The 6,000-nt window shown below is 36.1% G+C and overlaps 1 protein-coding gene across 1 annotated transcript in view; it reads left to right on the top strand.

The window, feature by feature from the left end:
• The first annotated feature begins 1,283 nt into the window (after positions 1–1,283).
• LOC113115692 (netrin-G1-like) overlaps positions 1,284–6,000 on the top strand; it is a 63,596-nt gene continuing 58,879 nt past the window's right edge. The window contains exon 1 of the mRNA XM_026283244.1: positions 1,284–1,603. The gene's annotated coding sequence lies outside the window, so the exon portion shown is untranslated. The remainder of the gene's footprint in view (positions 1,604–6,000) is intronic.

Below are 6,000 nucleotides of genomic sequence, written 5' to 3'. Positions count from 1 at the left end.
GATTTTCTAATTAATCAAATTCAGACTGCATTTTTTTTTCTAAGGCTAACTGCAACCACTGTTGCAACCTAACCACGATTTAATCTAGGACATATAAAGAAGAATGCATTTTCTCTGATTTTCAGTGATACAAAAGTGAATATAGGAACTGGGACTGACATGCACAAAAAGAGACACAATGTACCATGATGATCCATTTGATTAATCCACTGTATCGCAAGTATTCTGACGCCATGTGAAAGGTTTTCAAATCTGGTACATTCAAATCTGCTGTCCTTGTTACAGGCACAAGAAATTCAAGTAAGTTTGAATGCAAGAGATTTGAAAGCTATCATACGGTTTCAGAGAAGACTTGGAACACAGCACGACTCGAAACTAGTCGTTTTTGCAGTCTAGCCCCAGTTCTCATGCAATATGCATAAATAAAATGGTATGACATGATGGAGAATAAACAACAGTGTCTTTGTGTGGCTGTATAATTTGATTAAAAAAAAAAGATATCAGTTTCAATACAGAGTGCAGAGAAATTGCATGAGCTTCTAATTGCAGCATTTGTATTGTGTAAATGTTGTGTAAGTGTTTGAATATCAAATACCTCTGAATATCAAATTTAGCAATAAATGAGACTTAACATTAAGGTAATAAGCATTATTAGTTAGTAATCTTTCAAATGATTGGAGTCGATGTATGCTAATGTGGAAGTATTGCTGCTCATTCAACATGCACACGATCTGAACTCTGATCTGAAAAGACTTGCGAGGAAAAAGACTAGAATATGGTCCTCATCTCCAGTCCTCCGTAGAGGTCAGTGGAAGGCAAGATTTATTTAGTTATTTCTGTAAGAGAGGAAAAGTCAGTAACCGTCATCTAGGCTATTAAAAAATAACAGTGTTATGTAAGCGGCTTTACTGTCACTTAATTCACGCGGATGCATGTTTGAAAACGATCATGATATTTTTTTCACTTTTATGTTTTTTATTTATTTACTAAATGGCAATTAAAATTCTCCATGCTTAGCTACTATTATGTTGTATGTTTAGCAACATTAATATAGGCTATGATTATTAATATATATATTTTTTAAGACAAAGAAATTAACAGTGGTTCCCATTAAGGACAACAGGTAGACAGCTCACTAGATCTGCATAGGCTAGGTATCTGACAGGTTCACCTGGTTAAACAGATGTCCAAATGTTCTCGCGGCTGAGTGTCCTTTAGGACCCAGCGGAGAGCTCAAGTGCGCGGCTTTGAATATGCATCATTCCCTCAAACTTACATTTGGAGAAGATCGCTTTCAGCAGGTTAGTTGTTCTCTCCCGGGCAGGGTAGGTAAGCGCTGGCAGCAACTGAATTCAACTGGAGATTTTGCTGTTTTAACTCGCATTTTGACGGCTGAGTGTCATTACAAGGACTTTTATTGACAAAGGCTGGAGTTCTTATCAGTAAAGTATGTCCACCTTGCCGATGAACATTTGACAGACGTGTAGGAGAACATGTGCACTGCATTCAGTCAACTGATGTGGAGTAACATTTCTGGGACCTGATCTGATCAGTAAAGACCGGATTCATTCACTGGATGTTTTCTGTCTGGAAAACTGTCAAGGTGGGTTATTTTTGTCTCTAATCATCATAGTCCATGTACAGGTTGCAACTATTTCAGAATTTCTGGAGGAGATCAATTCAGGCAGGTTTACTGTTTAATATGACCCGCGTATCTAAATTGTAGATTGTTCAGGTGTTTCTTTTTTTTATTTATTTTATTTATTTTTTTGTCTAATTAGTTATTTTATTTCAGACACCTCCAATCTGTCAGTTAATCGATATAGCTCGGCTTCATTTAAATTTAGATCTATATTTCCCTCTAAACTGCACAGTTTACCTGTTCTTATAATTATAGTCATTATTTTTGCTTTCTGCTTTAAAGTAATGCATATCGCACATTGACTTTGTAATTCGCGTAACTTGACCAAAAGCTCATATTATTTCATTACCTTTCCACGCCTCTTGCGCACGAGCGATCCAGGTGCGAGTTGGACAAAATATTTTGTCTCCAGAAGAAAGCGTTTTGTCTAGTGCTTGTAGTTAACTAGTAACCTGGTGCTCTTTTTCTCTCTTAAAAATAAAAGTTTCAGTAATTAAAAATAAATAAATAAATAATATTTTCCTGATGCAGCAAAAAATAAATGAATAAATGAAAAAATATATATACATAAAATATATACATACATAAGGCCCCTTTTTATTCTATACTTATCTAAATTATCAATATGTGCACATGCTTTTAAGAACTCAGAAACTATTGTACAGAACTGAACAACCTCTATGAAACGTCAAGATTTTAATTTAAGATATTAATCTTTAAAGAACCATATATTCAACTCAAGAAGCTTATGAGAAGGACATATCAAAGCACCATGTAAAAAAAAGAAAAAAAAAAAAAAATGTATAAGATTAACTGTCCATTAACCATGAATGTCTAAATCTTATAGGACGTTTTAATATATAAAAAAGGGATGATTACCCATAGATCACATTTCAGTCCTTTACCGATTATTTATTCATTGGCATTTGTTTCCCTCTTAACTGATGCTCAACAAATATGTTACTTTAATGGAGTTAATTGAAAGGACATGACTCTGTGTTGCTCTTAGCTGTGTGGACGGTACAGTATGGAAATGAGAGTAGCACTTATAACTTCATGCTTCTTTGTGTGTGTGTGTGTGTGTGTGTGTGTGTGTGTGTGTGTGTGTGTGTGTCAGAGCATGCAAACCATTTAGGAAAGATGCATTTAATTATATATGTTCCTCTGTGGTGAATATGGTCCGACGGGAGGCAAGCGACAGGCTGATTGGCATTACTCATGGAAAGATTAATGCATTCTTACATGTTTGGAAGAACATGCCAAATGCTTTTTACTATGTGAAGCTTTCCTGTTAAGTTTAGTGGCTTGCTTTCTATAAAAAGGAGATTTTGATTTGAAACATACACACCTAAAAATAAATGTTTTTTTTTTTTCTTTGGCAACTATGGTTCCATGAATAATATCAACAGAACCATTGCACTAAAGGTTCTTTAGATTATTAAAATATTCTTCAGAATAATAGAGGAAAATGGCATTTTATTGTAAGTTTCTTTTGGGAACCTGAAAAAGTTCTTTGGCATGACTGTGAAATCCACCATTTTTATGTTTTATTTTTAAGAGTGCAGATATGCTTGATTCTTTTTATTTCATTCCGACACAATTAACACCACAGCAGATGCTGATCTGTCAGTTCAGAGGCTTCACAACCTTAAAAAAGATTACAGGGTGCAAAGTTGTTAGAGCTTGTTTCAATTTCAGCACCTGAACAGCTCGTGCTACGTGAGCCCTGTGCTATGAGTGTCTACTGACTTAAAACACTTTAGTATGCTTCAGTTGCCTGGGGAGTAAAATACAAGTGGACACAAGGGGGTGTTTTCAGTGGTTCTGAGAAAAAAAAAAAAAAAGTAAAAGAAAAATACCCATGCCACCACTTCGCTTTTTTACGTGTGTCATATGAGACACTTGTGAAACCTTCATTGTCCTTTTTTGATCTCTGTTCAGCATTTAAAAGATTCAAATTTTTCGATGGAATTTGCCCCTCTTGAAGAGATCGCTCGCCCAAAAAGTGAAAGATTGTCATTTGTTCACCCTTATCTTTCCAAACCGGCATTCTTTCTTCTGTGGAATACAAGAGATGTTCTGAGGAATGTACTGCAGTGGTCGATGTTTTTCATATTCTTAAAATGATTGATGACTAAATCTTTCAAGAAAAAGACAAAAAAAGACAAAAAAGATCCAACAAGTACCTTTTTGCTACAAGAAGTATCATAAAAGTACTTAATAGAACTCAAATTTCTGTAGTTATTCATTGATTATCTTTTCCTCGACAGAGCTTCAAATTATAATTTTGTGTTCCACAGAAGAAAGTCAGTCATATGTTTTGGAACTTGAGGTTTCATCTTCCATGAATTATAAAATATTTTTTTTTCCTTTGAGACTCTGATCTAGGCATAAATTAAATAATGGAAATGATAAAAGATCTATCTATCTATCTATCTATCTATCTATCTATCTATCTATCTATCTATCTATCTATCTATCTATCTATCTATCTATCTATAACTAACATTTAGGTGTTATGACAGATACTGTAACTGACTCTCCTGACTTGAGGTCCTGACTCTCTGTGGTCATTAAAAATCCCATGGCACTTCTCATAAAGAGTTGGGGTGTAACCCTGGTGTCCTGACCAAATTGCCGCCACTGGCCCTTGTCTATCATGGCCTCCTAATAACCCCCATCCACTTGATTGGCTCTATAACTCACTCTCCTCTCCACCTGTAGCTGGTGTGTGGTGAGCGCACTGGCGCTGTTGTCCTGTGGCTAACCATCTCCTCATCCAAGTGGATGCTGCACACTGGTGGTGCTTGAGGAGAGACCCCACCACAGGATTGTAAATCGCTTTGGGTGTACAGCAATAGACAATAAAAGCGCTTTATGAATGCATCATTCATTCATTCATTCATTACTGACAAATGACCAATTTTGCACTATTTAAAAAATAAATGAAGAATATAAAAATAGAGACAACAAGTGAATTTAATCATCAAAACAATATAACTGAAGTTGACGTAAATAGAGATCTGCTACATATTACACACTGATATAATAAAAATACATAAATGAAACATTGGGCAATAACCAAAATGGTACCAATACATATCACACCCCTACTGATAATGATTTAAAGACAGGACAGTATTTACATATGAATCTCAATTCCAAGGTGGGCAAAGAAGCCACTTCTGACCAAATTTGGAAAGACCCTCCTTGTATTTGTGATGAGGTGGCACTTCCACAGTTTCCATTCATCTCTAGAAAGTTCCAGGAAGTTCTCGTTCCTCTGTTATCTCCCTCTGATGTATTCGTTTCCTCTCTAATGCAAGCCTGATAAGCTCACATTTCTCAAATTCCTAGTGTTAAGTGCATGGGGAAAAAGTCTCTCCCATCTCTACTGTAACCCAATCACAGGACTGGGAGTCTGAAGCTTTATCTGGATTAGGAGTGTGATAAAACACGTGTGATATCGGACCGCACCTTATCTATCCTTCTATCCGTGACTGCTGCCTTTAACTTATCGCCTGTTTTTGTGCTTTACAGCAGCCACTATTTCAGTCCTGGTACTGACATTTTTTATGAAACCCATATTGCTGACGGCTATACAGTAATGTCTTATTAATCACATCCTGCCCCATGCCAGGGGCTGAAATGTGGTAATTGGCTCCTTGTTAGACGTCAGCATGATTGAAAAAGCACATTTAGAGGCTGCTCTGTCTCATCTATCATGGCACGTCCCCCTATTTGAGGGGGCACAGACCTAATCAAGTCAACCATTCATTCCCCACCTTCAAGGATTCCTTATTTTGATGGAGGAGTGCATTCAGAAGCCTGTTTTTTCATGGTGTATGGCCAGTGTGTGTACATGCACTCATCATTGATTTAAAATGATTGATAGTAACTGATACACTGTAAAAAGTGAAAATGTTACTCTAAAGACTAGTTCACCCGAAATGAAAATTCTGTCATGGTTTACTCACTCTCATGCTGTTCCAGACTTACTTTCTTATGTGGAACACAAAGGAGACATTTATCAGCATGGTCATACTACTCTTTTCCATATAATGAATGTGCCTGTTGAGAAGGGACATTCAAGCCAAAATGTGAAAAAAGCACCATAAAAGAAGTATACATTAAGGTCTGTTCACACCAAGAACGAATATTAATGAATATAACAATATTAGCATCCACATCAATGGACGATAATGTTCTGTTTATTAAAAGTGTGTATTGCAGATATGTCATTTTAAAGCTTTTTAAAGCAGGATGGATTCTGATCGGCGGTCAATGTCTTTATAATTCATCTCTTTCTAGAAAAATTGCTCTGCAAGCATTTCCAGTGATATATTTCATCTGTGTCA

Source organism: Carassius auratus, chromosome 2 (assembly GCF_003368295.1).
Source record: "Carassius auratus strain Wakin chromosome 2, ASM336829v1, whole genome shotgun sequence".
NCBI classification, from domain to species: Eukaryota; Metazoa; Chordata; class Actinopteri; order Cypriniformes; family Cyprinidae; genus Carassius; species Carassius auratus.
The sequence above is the reverse complement of the archived record's forward strand: the minus strand, read 5'-3'. Positions and strand labels throughout refer to the sequence as shown.